A 19,001-nucleotide genomic window follows, 5' to 3' on the forward strand; every position below is an offset into this window, starting at 1 on the left:
GTGCAAAATACACCAAATCGTACCTTGGTATGTAGGTACAATCAAAGAGGAACCCGATTGAACAACCTTCATGCGTGGCAGCCGGCAGTGAGTGTGGGGGCAGCAGCAACTATATTGGTGTCTCTGGTGATAGTTTTGCGAAAAGTCCAGCCTTCTGACCGGGAACGACGGGATGGCAAGCCGGCAAAGTCCACGTTGCAGCTTGTTACGAACTGCGGGAAAAAGAAACAAACGCAAAGTTAACCCGATTAGGGCACTGACTGTGGACCTACAGTGAATCGAAAAATTTTCCGTACAGTGCTAATCAGGCCCGGATTTAAGGGGGGGCAAAGGGGGCAAGTGCCCCGGGCCACCCGAATAGGGGGGCCCCCAAGAATCCTGAAGCTATGTATATTTTCGTCAACAAAACAATGCTTTTCAAAAAACGATTACGTTTCATACTTGTACTAGAGTAGTTGTTTTAAGAACCAAAGTTTGATCATTTTTGTTAATTCAAAATCAAATGTTTTATGATATTTAGTGCAAACATATTTTGTTCTTTCGATTAAGTTTAAAAAAACTATATTTTAATTGCTAAGCAATCCAATGGTAGAATTGATATTAATTTTCCAGAATGACTTATTTGAGGGATCGGATCGCTTATTATGCTTGGTTGCAACAAATTCATATCTAGAGAGGTATTACAGTAATTAGGTGAAGCGAAAGTTTTTTTTTGCTGAAAATTTTCGACTGGAAATTATATGTTTGGAGGATTTGGCCTACTCAGTCTAGGGAATCCAAACGATCATATTGACCCCAGATTTAGTACATTATTTAACGGTTCAAAGAGTTAAAAAGCATCTCGGAAAAATATTTTGTTTAGTGTTATTGCTGTAGTTGCTGCCTAGATCATAAAAAATTAAAATAAATGAATTTCGAATTTGCAGACAATTAGCAGACAATTAGCAGACAATTAAACGTTGCATAATAAATACGAAATTTCTCATAAATAATTCGAAAAGTCTCAGTGAAGAAACAGGGGTGTAAGCAGTAATAAGTAACAAAAGTTCCATAAACAAATAAAAAAAACAATGCACAAATTAATCAAAAGTTTCCATAAATAATTGATTTTTGAGCACTTGCATTTTTTGAATTTTTTATTGCTTTTTCGATATTTTTTACTGTGAATTTTCTAATTTATTATGGAAAAATCGGATTTATTTATGGAAAATTCGAAGTTTTTTGGTGGGAAAATTGGCTTTTGTTATTGCAACAGTTGATTTATTCATTGCATTTTTGATGTTTTAATTGCTCAAAAATCAATTATTTATAGAAACGTTTGATTTATTTATGCATTTTTTATTTGTTTATGGGAATTTTGTTATTTATTACTGCTTACACCCCTGTTTCTTTTTTGAGACTTTTGGAATTATTGATGAGTCGTTTATATTTCAGCCAATTCAAATTATTGAAACAGTTGTGTGACATACTTTCTTCCTAAACCGCAATAATCATCAAACAAAAAAACAAATGATTCACAACATTGAAAAAACCGGTAATGTATGGTTTATGTATTCAAAATCTTGTTTTTGGGGGCCCACATTATAGGGTTTGCCCCGGGCCCCCCAAAGCCTAAATCCGGCACTGGTGCTAATCATGTTTTTTAAACCACTAAACTTTTTAAACGCCATACTTAGTTCATAATATTTAGCTATATAATGTGTAAACTCAGTGCTGAAAAATTCATTTCGTCATATCTAAATTTAATCATCTACAGCTCATTTTAGAAGCTGAACCTGAGAATATGGTATATGGAAAACTTGTGCGGCTAGACCAGTTCTGCAAGAAAGTCACGGAAAAACCGCTATTTTTCGAATATTTAAGGTAAATGTCACGGACTACCTTTGAAAAATGCCAAATGATATTCACCGTGAATATCATTCGCATTTTTTTAAGGTAGTCCGTGACATTTACCTTAAATATTCGAAAAATAGCGGTTTTTCCGTGACTTTCTTGCAGAACTGGTCTAGCCACACATGTTTTCCATATACCATATTCTCAGCTTCAGCTTCTAAAATGAGCTGTAGGTGATTGAATTTGGATATGACGAAATCAATTTTTCAACACTGTGTAAACTAACCGACAAGATTGGATTAGTTATTAGTATTTCTTTATTATACTTCTTGATAAATCTTAAAAAAGTATTCTAGATAGTTTCAACAAATCATTTGAATGGTTTCTCCGATGGGTTTCTCGTGAATTTCTCTCGGAATGTGCGACAATTGCCACGGATGGGAGCATTTAAGAAAAAAAAAAGTTTATGGGTAGAAATCTTTCGAAGAAAAAGTTCTGTCGATGGGGGTGATACACAAATTATGTCACGCAAAAATCGACCATTTTCAACCCCCCTCCCCCGTATGCCACACTTTTTGTATGGGACTTCAATATTTTTTGGAAGGGTTGTCACGTTATGCAAAACCCCCCCTCCCCCCTAAAAGCGTGACGTAATTTGTGTACGGCCCCATGTTTGTGGAAGAATCCTTTAAAAATCTCAAAATTAAAAAAAAGATGCAAAGAGATGCGCATTTTTAAAGACTATTTTAAGGATTCTTCCTCCGACATCGGTTCTTCCATCGACAGAACCTTTTCTTTTAAATTTTTCTTCCCAGGAACCTTTCTCATAAATGATATGTATTAAACATCTTCGATTCATATTCTTTGGATGTCGCCATCAATTTTTGCAAGGCCTTCTTTGATAACTTTCCTGTAATTTATTGATGAATTAGGTATTCTAAGAAAAACGTAAATTAGTTTTGCCAAAATATTTTTTTTTTTTTGTAATCCCATCATAATCTCTTGTAGGGGTTTCAACAGAAGATTTTTCAGGCTTATTTCTTCGGAGCTCTCTATGATTTCATTTCTAGAAATCGTTGCCACAAAACGTCAATATTTTGCCGAAAATCTTTAATGTTATGCAGATATTACGGTAGGCTCACCATGATGGCCTGTCTGGGTCACATTGATCTCAATTTCTTATAGAATATAAATATACTAGCGTGAAATAAGCTTTACATTTGACATTTAATGTGAAAAACCTGTGGGATTCTAGTGTAATTCAGAGAATGTTTGTCAGCAAAAAAATAAGTCAAGCTCATGCTTTGGGTTTTTTGATCCATATTATAGGATCTGTGGTTGACAATAATTATGCCATCGAGACACATGAAGCAAATGTTTGTAAAATGTCTTCACAAAAACAAAAGCAATAGTAACGTTAAATGTATAGGAATCTCCAAAAATATGTAGAGTTGAAGTCAACAGAAGCGTTGCCTGCATTTTTTTTTAAAGAAATTTGTTTGTTCAATTAAAAAAAAAAACAAACAAAAACACCTGTAACTGATTAAAGTATTTTTTAGAAATGTTTGGCAAAGATCTTTGATTTTGTCAATTTCTGATAGATTTTGAAATCTCGAGAAAATTATGAATATCTACATAAGGCTGATACAAATTATATTTTGACTTTTTGTCTCGCCCCCCCCCCCCCTTCAAAAAATTTTGGCTGGATTTTGCAAAATATTTATCAAAATTTCGGGGTTTGGTGAAAAGTCTTTAACAAATCCGATGAGTTTTAAATATTTTCCAGATTAAATGGTTTATTATTTTTGTAACGGCCTAAATGATTTTCAGACAGAAGTTTCAGATTTAATGTATAGAACTACAGTTATGATTTATTACTACTAACGAAAGACTTCTTGAGAATATTGGTTGGGAAATGTTTCAAGAAATTTCTAAATGCCTCTTTATAAAGTGCTTTGTGAAGAATTCTAATACGTTGCCTGGAATGTCTGTAGAAATGATCTTTTGCAAACATTTGGCCTACAGTCGTTTCTGTATAAATTTGAATGCGAATATGATAATGCATTTTTGTTTGTGAACAAATATTAGGTAAATTGATTTTTGACATACAATTGTCATCGAAAATTGTGCAGCTTTTTCTAGAAATATAGTATCTGTGCGATATTTTCGTAAAATTTTTTGGTGAAAATCCTGAAACCCCACTTTCTGAAACCATTTCAAAAATTATTTGCAAAGCATTCCTTTCAAGTTTTTGAATACATTTCGATCAATACAAATTCAAGAGTTCGATATGAAAGAAAACAATGAATAAGGCTGATGTTTTGTCTTTCGGACTCTCCTTTTTTCTACAAAGTTTTTGACCAAATTTTGTATGTTGTCATTCAAACAATTTGAACATAAAAAATTAAACGGTTAATATAAAAGTTTAGTTTTTTTTGTAGAAATAGTCAGACTTGACACGATATTTCCTAAAAAAAATAAGAAACAGCAAACAGATTAGAAATTGTTCTTGATTTTTCACTATGTAAATTGTTTTACTCGGTTCTCCGAAAACCATTTTGCGGATTTTTCTTTCGCGGTGTAACATTTCGCGGAATAAACCATTTCGTCGAACACCATTTCGCGGAATGTACTGTTTCGCGGAATACCATTTCGCGGAATTTAATATTTTGCAAATAACAATGGAATCATAATTTCTCTGCTAAATTTTACTAGCCCCATCACCGATTCATGAGCAATCATAATCTCCTTGGCTCTACGGTTGTACGTTGTTCTAATTGATGTTAAATCTTATACTTTTCAGTTCTGTCGCAACTGTCGGTGAATACAGGCGGAGGCAATTTGCGCTCTGTAGGTCGTTTTTTGTTCCAATCAGCCCGCGCTGTAGGTAGGGAATCGCGCTACTTGGGCGGTGGCTTCTATATTCGTCTGTTTTCCACTATAACTCAGTCAATCTTGAACCAATTGACACAATTATTGGAATGCAGTGAGATAGGTATAGTATCTAACCGTGTACAAAATTTCAAGTCAATCGGTTCAAAATTGACCGAGTTACAGTGGAAAACAGACGAAAATAACAGACGAAGAAAACCACCGCCCAAGTAGCGCGATACCCTAGTTTATTCGGTCGCTTTGTTTCCCGATTGTTAACATTTTTGCACAACTCGGCGACGACGGTGCTTTCGGTGCGATATTGAAATCGATTATCGCTATGAGTGTGATTATCAACACCGCACAATTTCGGTTCCCGGTGGGCAGCCCGCGACCGACTTGGGATGACATTGCCAGTTTTCTCAAGGAACTGGACACGGATGTTAAGCTGATAGAAACAGCATATAAAACAGCGCATGATCGGTCTCTGTTTGTTAAATTTGTTTCTGATGCTGCAATGAGAGAGGCATTGAGGAGAAATGCGGAGCCGAAAACCTTTGTCTATTCAAACGGACAGTCAGTGGAAGTTCGAATGACCGTAGCCGGCACCAACGTACACTACGTTAGGGTGTTTGATCTGCCGCCTGAGTTGAGTGATGACACTTTAGCGTCCGAACTTAGCAAGTTTGGAAAGGTAGAGCGCGTAGTTAGAGAACGGTTTCCTGCAAACTTGGGCTTGGATCATGTGTTCACCGGAATACGCGGTGTACATATCGACATCAAAAAAGATATACCACCGATGATAGAGGTTTTAAACCGGAAAGGTCGAATCTTCTACGAAGGGCTTAAAGATACGTGCTTTTTGTGCCATGGAGTAGGTCACCGGAAGGACTCATGCCCACGACGCCGATCCCAAGGAAACCAGGAAAACGCATCATGTTCGTATGCTGGGGTTGTGGCAGGAAGACATGCTGCATCAGAAACGCGAACGGTACCTGACGTAACGGAGAGTCCTATTATTGAGATTCTGGAAGAGGAGATCATCGACGAGGTGTTGGATTCGACAGAAGTGGACCAGGCGCAGCCGGAAATCAGCGAACCTAATTTGGAGGACCACACGCCTGTGAAGAAAAAAGTGGATTTGGAAGCGGTGGCGGTGGCGTTGAAGGAAGCAATGGGAGAGCACCTGGCCAATCAGCGACGGGCTCAATTCGCAGCTTCCCATTCTAGTTCTGGTTCCGGATCAAGCTCGCGTCCTAAGAAAAAGTGCGCCCGCAAGACTTTCTATTGATAGATGTGTTTAAATTGAATAACTAGAATAACAAATTATGTATTCACTTGAGTTTCGGCTCAGTAAAGTTTTTAGTTAAACGATGAGCCTAACAAATAAACGCAATAGAAAAAAAAAAAAAATCTTATAGGGTATCGCGCTACTTGGGCGGTGGTTTTCTTCGTCTGTTATTTTCGTCTGTTTTCCACTGTAACTCGGTCAATTTTGAACCGATTGACTTGAAATTTTGTACACGGTTAGATACTATACCTATCTCACTGCATTCCAATAATTGTGTCAATTGGTTCAAGATTGACTGAGTTATAGTGGAAAACAGACGAATATAGAAGCCACCGCCCAAGTAGCGCGATTCCCTACTTTTCTGAACAAAAATTTACCTTCTTTGATTCGTAGGCTATTCTTCTGACATCTAAACGATAGGCTAAAAGCCATTAGTCCGAATGTCAATAGGTCGAATGGAAATAAGGCTGAATACACCTTAGGCGCAATAACCAACAAGCCATCATTGTCACATAGGTTGTACTTTCGAGCGCTCATATTGCTAACTCTATCAGGGATTTTCTTTTCTTCAAAATAAGCCTGTTCTATCCAAACATCGCTGATAGGAGACTGTTGAATTTTCCAACGTTTACCTACTTTTCATCAAAGGCTGTTAATGTAGTTTGGTGTGGTGATCAAATTGATGACTCTATAGGAGATTTGCCCTTCTTTTGATAATAGGCTATTCTTTCAAGTTTTCTGTTACATAATATTTTTGGCTAGCGATCAAACTGCTAACATCATCTGAGATTTTCCCTGTTGAAAATGGGCTGTTCTTTAAAGTATAGCGTTGGTGAGTTTTTTGTTGGTTAGACTGCCGACCCTACCGTTAGAGATTGGTCCTACTCTAAATCAAGAGCTGTTCATTCGAGTTGCTCTGATATGTCATTGAAAGCATTATACACTCCCGATCAAAAGTTTTGGGGTCACCCCTTCAAAAACATGTTTTTTAGGCCCATATCTCCGCCAATTTGCGTCCGATTTCAAAAACCTAGGTCTCATTCAAAAGATTATAAGTCAAAGTAACTTTGAACATGATTCAGGTGAAGCTTTTTCAAAAATATTGGTATGTAAACATAACCCAAAGTTGCCAAATTTTTCTAAAAAAATGAATATAAACTTAACCAATGTAGCTGGAAATTGGGTCGACCAAATTTTAAGACGAGAGCGGTAATAGAGATAAGTGACATTTCAACACACGAACACTAGCGCAAGTTTTTCCTCACACAAAAGTGCACGCCGATTGAAAGGCTATTCAGATTGCATATGCAAATATTACCCAATCGAATTGGGTAAAACGGGTAAATAATGATAAAACTAACGTCCGGGGCAAGAGTGCAAATATTTTCCTCGCAGTTTCACAACTACATCTACAAAAAAGGCACGCAGACATTTGAACGTGATTACCTCTATATAACCTATTTTCTATTATCTTTCACTATCTTTTTACTGAACTTAGCTAGATCGAAGAAAAAAAATATGACATAGTTGTATTTGTATTTTAAATAATCTGACACGAATGCACCTTTTCGGTATAAAGTGTCTCTAATAAATAATAATAATAACAATAATAATATTGCCCTTTTACCCACGCGACGAAATAAGGACTACGATTGGAAACTTGGAACATGGAATTGCAAGTCACTAGGTTTCGCAGGATGTGATAGGATAATCTACGACGAACTACATCCCCGCAACTTCGACATCGTGGCGTTGCAGGAACTTTGTTGGACTGGACAGAAAGTGTGGAAAAGCGGGCATCGAGCGGCTACCTTCTACCAAAGCTGTGGCACCACCAATGAACTGGGAACAGGATTTATAGTGTTGGGCAAGATGCGACAACGTGTGATCGGGTGGCAGCCGATCAACGCAAGGATGTGCATGTTGAGAGTTAAGGGCCGTTTCTTCAACTACAGCATCATCAACGTCCACTGCCCACACGAAGGGAGACCCGATGACGAGAAAGAAGCGTTCTACGCGCAGTTAGAGCAAACATACGATGGTTGCTCGCCGCGTGACGTGAAAATCGTTGTCGGCGACATGAACGCGCAGGTAGGAAGGGAGGAAATGTACAGACCGGTAATCGGGCGAAACAGCCTGCACGCCGTATCGAATGATAACGGCCAGCGATGCGTAAACTTTGCAGCCTCCCGTGGTATGGTAGTCCGAAGCACCTTCTTCCCCCGCAAAGATATCCACAAAGCCACCTGGAGATCACCCGACCATCAAACAGAAAACCAAATCGACCACGTTCTAATCGACGGTAAATTCTTCTCGGATATAACCAACGTCCGCACATACCGCAGTGCGAATATAGATTCGGATCACTACTTAGTCGCTGTATGCATGCGCTCAAAACTTTCGACAGTTATCACCACGCGTCGAAGTCGAACGCCGCGGCTCAACATCGAGCAACTTCGTAACGTAGAAGTGGCTCAAGACTACGCGCAGCAGTTAGCAGTGGCCCTACCAACGGAAGAGCAGCTTGGCGCAGCTACACTTGAAGATGGCTGGAGGGACATCCGATCCGCCATAGGTAGTACCTCGGCTACAGCACTAGGCTTCGCGACTCCGAATCACAGAAACGACTGGTACGACGGCGAATGTGAACAGTTGAAAAACGAGAAGAATGCAGCATGGGCGAGAATGCTGCAACACCGTACGAGAGCGAATGAGGCACGTTACAAACAGGCGCGGAACAGGCAGAACTCAGTCTTCCGGATGAAGAAGCGCCAGCAGGAAGAACGAGATCGCGAAGCGATGGAAGAGCTGTACCGCGCTAAGGACACACGAAAGTTCTACGAGAAGCTGAACCGCTCGCGCAGAGGCTTTGTGCCACAAGCCGACATGTGCCGAGATAATCACGGGAATATTCTCACGAGCGAGCGTGAGGTGGTCGAGAGGTGGCGGCAGCATTACGATGAGCACCTCAATGGCGACGTTGCAAGTACCGAAGGTGGCGTGGTAACAGATCTAGGAGTATGTGCACAGGACGAAAGACTTCCGGCCCCTGACCTTCAAGAGATTGAGGAGGAGGTTGGCCGGTTGAAAAACAACAAAGCCGCTGGAGCAGATCAACTACCAAGCGAGCTTCTAAAATACGGTGGAGAAGCACTGGTGAGAGCACTACACTGGGTCATTACCAAGATTTGGGAGGAGGAAGTATTACCGGAGGAGTGGATGGAAGGTATCGTGTGTCCCATCTACAAAAAGGGCGACAAGTTGGATTGCGGAAACTACCGCGCGATCACACTACTGAGCGCTGCCTACAAGATACTCTCCCAAATTTTATGCCGCCGTCTATCACCGATTGCAAGAGAGTTCGTGGGGCAATATCAGGCTGGATTCATGGGTGAACGCGCTACAACGGACCAGATGTTCGCCATCCGCCAGGTACTGCAGAAATGCCGCGAATACAACGTGCCCACACATCACTTGTTCATCGATTTCAAATCGGCGTATGATACAATCGATCGAGAACAGCTATGGCAGATTATGCACGAATACGGATTCCCGGATAAACTGATACGGTTGATCAAGGCGACGATGGATCGAGTGATGTGCGTAGTTCGAGTATCAGGGACACTCTCGAGTCCCTTCGAATCTCGCAGAGGGTTACGGCAAGGTGATGGTCTTTCGTGCTTGCTGTTCAACATTGCTTTGGAGGGTGTAATAAGAAGAGCGGGGATAAACACGAGTGGGACGATTTTCACGAAGTCCGTTCAGCTGCTTGGTTTCGCCGATGATATTGATATTATTGCTCGCAAATTTGAGACGATGGCGGAAACGTACATCCGACTAAAGAGTGAAGCCAGGCGAATCGGATTAGTCATTAATGTGTCGAAGACAAAGTACATGATGGCAAAGGGCTCCAGGGAGGAATCACCGCACCCGCCACCCCGAATTCATATCGACGGTGATGAAATCGAGGCGGTTGAAGAATTCGTGTACTTGGGCTCACTGGTGACCGACGACAACGACACCAGCAGAGAAATTCAGAGGCGCATTGTGGCAGGAAATCGTGCCTACTTTGGACTCCGCAGAACTCTACGATCGAATAAAGTTCGCCGTAACACGAAGTTAACCATCTACAAAACGTTGATTAGACCGGTCGTCCTCTATGGGCACGAAACATGGACCCTACGTGCAGAGGACCAACGCGCCCTTGGAGTTTTCGAACGGAAGGTGTTGCGTACCATCTACGGCGGAGTGCAGATGGAAGACGGGACTTGGAGAAGGCGAATGAACCACGAGCTGCATCAGCTGCTAAGAGAACCAACCATCGTCCATACCGCGAAAATCGGGAGGCTACGGTGGGCGGGTCACGTCATCAGGATGTCGGATAGCAACCCGACTAAAATGGTTCTGGAGAGTCATCCGACCGGTACAAGAAGACGTGGAGCGCAGCGAGCTAGGTGGGTCGACCAAGTGGAGGACGATCTGCGGACCCTACGCAGAGTGCGAAACTGGAGACAAACAGCCATGGACCGAGTGGAATGGAGGCGGCTACTATGTACAGCAGAGGCCACCCCGGCCTTAGCCTGACCGGTAAGGTAAGTAAGTAATAATATTGCCCTTTTACTGGCATTTTGCCAGATTTGCTGGTATGTCCGAAACATACTGGAAAAATTAGTTATTAGAAGGCACGAAATGATGCTAATTGGCAAATTGAGAGATGAAATTTGTGGCAAAAATTGGATTAGTTGGTTGATGCGCCATCTAGCAAATACGGAGTCGTGGGTTCAAATCCCACCAGAACGCGATGTTTTTTTTTCACAAATTTCAGTTTTTTTCCAGTATGGAAATAAAGAACTTTTTTTTTCTGAAACCATTTCAACAATTTGTTGAGGAAAGCATTCCAAAATCTATGTATATAAAAATGAGTTTGAAGTTCCTTTGAGGCAACAAAACTCAAGAACAGCTGAACCGATCAGCATGACTCTTGCACGGTTCGGTTCGTATTCGTGGTAGCTGTGTTTATATGTACAAAAAGTTACAAAAATGAACTGAGAAAGTAGAAATATTAACAAGATTTGTGCGAACTGGGTACAAAGTCAACATGACCGCAATAACACCAATCTAGAGTGCTGTGCTGCTATAACCTCAGCAGCTGTCAAACCACCACATCTGGCAAGACAAAGTTTGCTGGGACAGCTAGTATTGAATAAATTTCATGCATTCAGCAGTCCACCAAGAACAAGAACTGTAATAAATATCGGCCCTAATAAAAAAAAACTGATACAATTAACATATTCTTCAAATAATCTGAAAAGGTTTGGATTTTTTTTGTAAAAGGACTCAGACTTGTCACGTCTTTTTTTAAATGTTGATAGGAACAGATTAAAAAAATGCTCATGATGTCTCCTTAGATTACACCCAAACATGTTTGTTGGGAAAAGAATGAAAAAAAAAATCATAAATTCTCCTTACATGTTGCAAATAATTCATGGTTATTTTAACAATAAATATCGCCGAGCTCGTGAAATAAAACTGAGTGTGTGGAAAGAAAAAAAACATGAAAAAATTAGGTATTACTATTTTAAGTGTATTATGTCCTTATGAGAACGGGAAATCGACGGTAATTATTCTATAAATATTTTTTATAAGGAGACTCAAATCTTTGTTTTTTTTTATTTACATGACCATGCTTTTAGTAGAATTGACTATAAAACTACAACATTCAGCAGTTCAGCAAGCAATTTCAGAATCTTAATGTAATCGAAATGGAGCGGATTTGGTGAAATGGTTAAAGTCCGTGACTATCACGACGAGGATCTGGCATCGAATCCCACGTGAACTAGCACCGGATTAAACATCTCGTTAACACGGGAGCGGTCGCGTTGTGTACTGAGTACACGCACCATAAAAAATGTACTCATGTGGTGCACAGCGTGAGCTCGGTGACTACAGGAGTCAAAGACGCGACTGCTGGTGGGTTAGGGTCTGTCCATAAACTACGTAGACTCTTAGGGGGGACGGGGGGGGGGGGGGGGGGGTCTGGCCAAAGTCTACGCTCCATACAAATTTCGAAAATTTTGTATGAACGAAAGTCTACGGAGGGGGAGGGGGGGGGGTCTGAAATTGCTCAAAACGAGTCTACGTAGTTTATGGACAGCGCCTTAGTAAAGATAAAAAATGGAAGGATTTAGGTGAATTCCGATATGATGTGTTTTGGATTTAAGGAGGGTGAGACAACGCACCTGTGAAAGATTAACGACGCACAGTGGAAAGCACTGAATTACTAAATTCATTTTTTCTTGACAAATTATCAAAAATATTGCAGTTTATGCAATGTTGGGATCAAAATTTAGGAATATTTTCTATACATGTTTTCACAGAGGTTCTAGCAGAGATTACTAGAAGCTCTTTGAAGTTAATGGTACTTCTTGCAGCATTTTTGAACTCGGTAAGCTGATAGTATAGTATGATGAGTAGGGTAGCGAACCACTTGGGCAGCGGCCGGTATTTTGGGCACTCTTCGCTATATCTCAGTCAATTCCAAACCAATTGATTTGAAATTTTGTACATGGCTAGATACTATAGGTATCCCATCGCATTCCAAAAATTGTGTCAATTGGTTCAGAATTGGCTGAGTTATAGCAGGTTTTTTTTTTTTTTTTTATTACCGTACGGGTTTGGGCCGAAGGGTCTCAGATTTTCATGAAACTTTTTCCACAGGCAGGGCTCATGGATATATGAAAAAAAAATGAGGAAAATTCAGGGTCGCCTATTTTCCCGGAAAACTCAGGTGGAAATTTTTTGTTTTCCCCTAACACTACTTACTTTGAAAAATCATAACTCAAGAACGAAGCATCGTAGAAACAAAGTTTTATTAGAAAATGTAAGCAAATTTTCTCAGAAATCCAAAATAAATATGAACTGGAAAAAGTTTCCCACAAAATTTTCCACAGTTGAGAAAATTCGTATAGAAAAGCCGGAAAAACTATGCCCGAACTTGTGGAATATTTTCGAAAAAATATTTTTGGGAAGGTTATTTTATAAGCTTTAATCGCTGCAATTTTTGGATTGCACTTTTTTTCGTTTTTGAGTTATGGCCAATTTTGTTGGACAATGTCCAAATGTGCCATTAAAGCGTTTTCTTTGAAAAATCATAACTCAAGAACGAAGCATCGTAGAAACACAGTTTTTTAATGAAAATGAAAGCAAATTTTCTCAGGAACCCAAAAAATGAAAAAAATGAAAAAAATATGAATTGGAAAAAGTTTTCCACAAAATTTTTCACCGTTGAGAAAATTCATAAAGAAAAGCTGGAAAAACTATGTTCGAACTCGTGGAAAATTAAAAAAAAAATATTTTTGAAAAGGTGATTTCATGAGCTTTGATCGCTGAAATTTTTGAAATGCACTTAATTTTCGTTCCTGAGTTATGGCAAATTTTGTGAAAAATGACCATGGCTTACATGGTCATTTTCATATAATTGACCATAACTCAGAAACGAGAAAAAAATACATTCCAATAATTTCAGCGACCAAAGCTTATAAAATTACATTCCCAAAAATATTTTTTTGAAAATTTTCCACGAGTTTGAACATAGTTTTCCGGCTTTTCTTTATGAATTTTCTCAACGGTGAAAAAATTTTGTGGAAAACTTTTCCCACTTCATTTTTTTTGAATTCCTGAGAAAATTTGCTTTCATTTTCACTAAAAAAAACTTTGTTTCTACGACGCTTCGTTCCTGAGTTATGATTTTTCAAAGTAAGTAGTGTCATGAGAAAACAAAAAAAATCCACCTGAGTTTTCAGGGTAAATAGGCAACCCTAAATTTTCCTCAATTTTTTTTTGTTCATATATCCATGAGCCCTGCCTGTGAAAAAAGTTTCATGAAAATCTGAGACCCTTCGGCCCAATTTGTACGATAATAAAAAAAATGCCCAGCAGAAAAGTGCCCAAAATGGGACCCCTGTCGAGATGGTTCCACTTTCCTATAGAATTAAGCCGTGAGGTCGAGAACGCAAAGGAAAAAAAAAATAGGCGAAAATAAATTGTCTGACATGCCGGCTGGTGATTTTAAATCCTTGTTTGCCCTATTTTGAAGCAAAGTTGCTTATATAGGCATCTCATTCTCCGATTGATATGAAATTTTTAGTGTAACTCGATATATCTTTTTCCTCGAGTGTACGTAGAGATAAAAATTCAATTACATGCCTGAAATAACTGAAGTGGATAACTGACACTGAAGAAGATTACAAGTTGTAGTCAAAATATGCGTATCTATCAAAGGTTTTATAATCGTGTTATTCGTACTCTTATACGGGCAAGTTACATAGCATAAGATGCAGCAAAAGAGCCTTATGCATGCAAAAGTGAAGGCGGTATGCTGCATGGTCAGGACAATAATAGCGCTATATAACTTGTAGTGATATCTTACGCGATGTACAGTGAGCACTATTGCGATAACGTAGCGTTTTATGCGACTTAATCGTGAAATAAATACAATACAATAATATTCGTAAAAAGAAACCATTCTTGTATCCTCAGTGTCGAACAAATGACCGTTAGATTCACGAGCGACACTTCAAACTTTACACCATACAGTACACATGTGACTGCCTGATGAACTATCATGGCATTCTAGCTCACCTCAGGGATTGTTGAAATGTGCTTTGTTTACCTACGCTACCTGGAGTTAAAAACGACGGGTCGCAATTTCCCAGTATAATCTACAGGCTAGTGCTACCCATTGCTGATTATCAGAATCACGAAAAAACCACTATGACGACTATGACTATGACTGCTTTCTCGCAGCTGTTTGGCGACTTAATCGTGAAATAAATACAATACAATAATATTCGTAAAAAGAAACCATTCTTGTATCCTCAGTGTCGAACAAATGACCGTTAGATTCACGAGCGACACTTCAAACTTTACACCATACAGTACACATGTGACTGCCTGATGAACTATCATGGCATTCTAGCTCACCTCAGGGATTGTTGAAATGTGCTTTGTTTACCTACGCTACCTGGAGTTAAAAACGACGGGTCGCAATTTCCCAGTATAATCTACAGGCTAGTGCTACCCATTGCTGATTATCAGAATCACGAAAAAACCACTATGACGACTATGACTATGACTGCTTTCTCGCAGCTGTTTGGCATTGAATTCGCAGTCTAACAGTAAATTTTTCATTGTAATCACATATCAAATCGCATTATATCATCATATATGATTCACGCTTATGCGAGTTTGTATGTACTCTTTAACAAGTTTCTCCTAACAATCATGCAACTTTATATGTACACGTATGCGACTTAAACTGTCAAAATATGAAAATGTACCAAGAGAAGTTGTAAAATCATCGCAGTACGTAGTTGTGCGAATTTATTTATCATTTTGTGAGATCACTCGCACATTTATTCCAATAAGTTATGTTTATCACAAGAAAATATTAGCATATCTTTTGTTTGCGATCTAGCCATATCTTATTTGATTTGTATTCCTAAAAAAACTTTACCAGATACATCGCTAAAAGTTCAAAATATAACATCATTAGCGAAGAAAATTGTCACTCCGCCGTACATGTGTATGCGATAGTAACTTAATACAGTACTTTATTCGATGTAATGCGTGCATGCTTATGCGATTCCTGATTGTCTGGGCTACTCAAATATATTCACCATTTTTCCCAGGACTTACTGAAATTATGCTTTGAAGATATCATCCAGAGATTTCAGTAATTAAGCAACTGACTTTTTATAAAGTTTTCAAAATTTCGAATTAAATTCCGTTTAAAAGTGCAAAAACCTGTCGTTTTCAGAAGTTTACAAAAACCTTCATTTGAAACTGCGTCAGTTTTTTTTTTGCAGAAATATTGTTCATAAATTTAGGCTCAATTTCTAAAGATTTATTTAGAATTGTGGATAATTTTTAATAAAAAAAACACCATAAAATATTTGGACCCTGGCGATAGCGCTCTCCCCATCAAATATGTGAAAGAGAAGGATGCAGAGGGGGCCATTCGCCAATGGTTTCTTCCCACTTTTTCTCCTGTTTGTTTACGAGAGTGAGCAAAAAAAAAAAAAAAAAGAAACAGCTCCTGGCTAGGCCGTTGTGACCCCTGGATTCTAGTAGAGCTAGCTCACTAAAAACTAGTTAAGAGGTTGGTTCAGGATCTTTTCGTATAGGAAATTTTCTTTGACTTTCTTGGACATAGAGTAAACAATAGATATATAGAAGTGGAGGTAAGATTTAACAGCTCAACACAAAGTATCAGTGGAAGTTCTACTCCCTGTACGGACAATTTTTCGACGCACTGTTCAAACAAAGTGAAACATTTGGCGCAACTCGACTACAACGACAACGACGACGACGACGACTCTCAAGCGGATCTTGCTTCTTGTGAACTAACTCACGAGGGGTGTCTCTGTTTCTCCAGTTCTTTTTTTTGTTGCTGTAGTTTCTGTTGCCGCGGGCGTGCGAGGAGTTTTATTTATAAATTTCTTTTTTTTGTCATTCTGCGCTTCTTATTTCAGTGAATCTTTAAACTTTAACTCATTGCTGAGTTGTGTTTTTTGTGTGTGAACGCTGGTTTTTTTTTGCATTGCTTGTTAGTGAGTGAAGTGAAGAGTAACAATAAAAACTGCTGACTTTCGCGCTGGCGCAGGTGTAATAAAAAACTGCTGTTTTGTTGAGGATTGGTGTGCATCTATGCAAAAAGGTAGGTGGAAGTTATCAGAATTTTTATAGGTTTCCATTGTCGCCTTTTATGGGTTAACTTATTGCTATATTGTAATAGGCATATTGTGGGCCAGCAGCACTGGGGAGGGATCGTGAGGTTTGTTGTGTTCTGTTTACCTAATATAGGGATTTTTGCTGAAGCACGACAAAGTCGTAAATATTGCTATTGAATGGAAGGTAGCAACTGGCGCGCGCACACGCGGTTGGATGGTTTTGAGGATTGTGTGCTGATTTTCAGCCGGCGATAACACATTCAGATTCAGCATTCAGCTGAGTAAATGTCACGTGCGGCGCGCCGAGTCGATCGGAAGAATGATGAACCAAGGCACGATCGTTTGGGATTGGTGTCATTTATGTGTTATCTGTTAAAGGGACACGAGTGATGTTTGCGATAAGGAATTGTAATAAACTGTGTGACATAGTTTAGATTGTATTAAGAAGTATATTTAAACAGGATTTACAGTTTGGTTTCCTATATTGCAAGTCTTTCAGGTTGTTTAAATACGATTACTGGATTGTGTATAACAACATATAACATACAAAGGTAGAATTTGTTTTAGAATTGGTTAGGTATTTGAAAGCTGTTGATCATCAATATTAGTTTCTATTCCATCTTCTTTTGCATCATATTAGATAGCCGTGTAATGTCGGTAGCAGTTCCTTTAACTAGCTAAGAATATCTCTACGGATTGTCTGATCCGACGGTAAAAGCCCATAAGTAACAAGCAGGTCATATAAGAGTAAGAGCAGTGCAAATTTTGGATTTATAGATGTTTTTTTTTACATTTTTCTGACACAATGCCAGAATAACGTCAAATTAGCTTCTATACAACCAAAATCTGCGCTGCCGTAGCTCTTATGTGACATGTGTGTTGCTTAGGAGTGCACCTAACAGGCGACCTCTACTTCATGGTGTCAAGCGGCTTTATGCGTACCGTGCCAAGGAATGGATGGCTGTGGGGGTCTAATAAAAACCTCACCGTTAACGGTGCCTGTTGAGTACCACGGCACCCTCGACGGTATTTTGCCCTTACTGTTTTAAACGGAGCAATGACGCAGTGGACCTTAGGGGAAAGAGGGGCATAACGCCCCGGCTAAGCATATGTGGTAATAAACCTCAAATGATGCTTATTTTAAGGTCGTATTCTGCCTTGGAGAGCAGTTTACTCCTTTACCTAAGAGACTCCAACTTTTGGCTCGCGTGCCCACAAAATTTCCCATTCAAATAAACAATTCAAAAAAGTGTTACTTTTTAGGTGCCGGAAAACTGCAGGAGGCAAAACGCCTTTTTGGGTGAGGCAAAACGCCCGCTGGCATTTCCCGCTTTGACTTGTTGTGAAATACCAAGGGGCTCCATCGAACTCTTCCCAGCAGCAAATGAAGGAGTAGGAGGCGCGTGGTAGTTTCATGGGTTGATGCCATATAATCAGCGCGCAATGTCTTAATTTCTGTGCGCTGCAAATTAGGGAATCTTTCCAAATGTGGAAAATCGTCGTTTTTCACGCTTTTCTTTCGACAATAGCAGCCGTTCTTGGGCTTAACATGCTCAGTTTGAGTTCTAGTTTGCTTGCATCTAACGGAAACCTCCACAATATGATGAAATCGCGTGAAGGCGTTTTGCCCCCGGGGGGCGTTATGCCCGCAGTTCCCCTATATGTCTCCAGGATTATCGGCTACTTTTCTTAAGTCTCAATTCCATGGCTTGATAAAAGTGGGTAAATGCATAGTTTCTTGGAAGGAATTAAGTTTGTAAAGGTAAACCTTCATCACGCAAAATGTACTTCTGATGTGTTTCGAAGTCGAAGTTTTAAAGGAAGTGGCGCTTATTCAGGACCTATTAGAGACCATGGCGAACGAAAGATTCTTGGAGTTCTGAAACAAAATAGTAAACTATTTTATGACGACCAACACGATTCCCCCAGAACCAAAATTTTCAGCACAAAACACTTCCTGACAAAAATTTTTTTTGGAAACTACGACTCAAAATTTGACCTCATTGCTCATTGGTGTTTACGAAATGTGAGCGTCAAATAAAAAAAGTTATCATTGATCGTCGAAAATCCCTCCCAGAGCAAATTTCTGGCTACGCCACTGGCCAATTAGTATTTCTCCAGTTTTGTTGAAGACTATGGAAAAGGTTTTGAAGGATTTTATCAGTTATTCTTACATAAAAGAGCATCCCCTATCTGACTTCCAGTTTGCTTATCAATCAACGGTACGGCTCTTCATTCGTTTGTAACGAAGGTGGAAAAAACGTTTATAGCAAAAG

The 19,001-nt window shown here is 39.3% G+C and overlaps 1 protein-coding gene across 4 annotated transcripts in view; it reads left to right on the forward strand.

The window, feature by feature from the left end:
- LOC109416416 (solute carrier family 12 member 1) overlaps positions 1 to 19,001 on the forward strand; it is a 304,485-nt gene that overhangs the window by 37,830 nt on the left and 247,654 nt on the right. For 3 of the 4 annotated variants that reach the window (XM_029871839.2, XM_029871840.2, XM_062843070.1), the window contains one exon: positions 16,528 to 16,712. The exons of the other annotated variant lie outside the window; for it this stretch is intronic. The gene's annotated coding sequence lies outside the window, so the exon portion shown is untranslated. Of the gene's footprint in view, positions 1 to 16,527; positions 16,713 to 19,001 lie in introns of those variants that run through there. 4 annotated transcript variants of the gene reach the window in all.

Source organism: Aedes albopictus, chromosome 3, assembly GCF_035046485.1.
Source record: "Aedes albopictus strain Foshan chromosome 3, AalbF5, whole genome shotgun sequence".
Taxonomy (NCBI): Eukaryota; Metazoa; Arthropoda; class Insecta; order Diptera; family Culicidae; genus Aedes; species Aedes albopictus.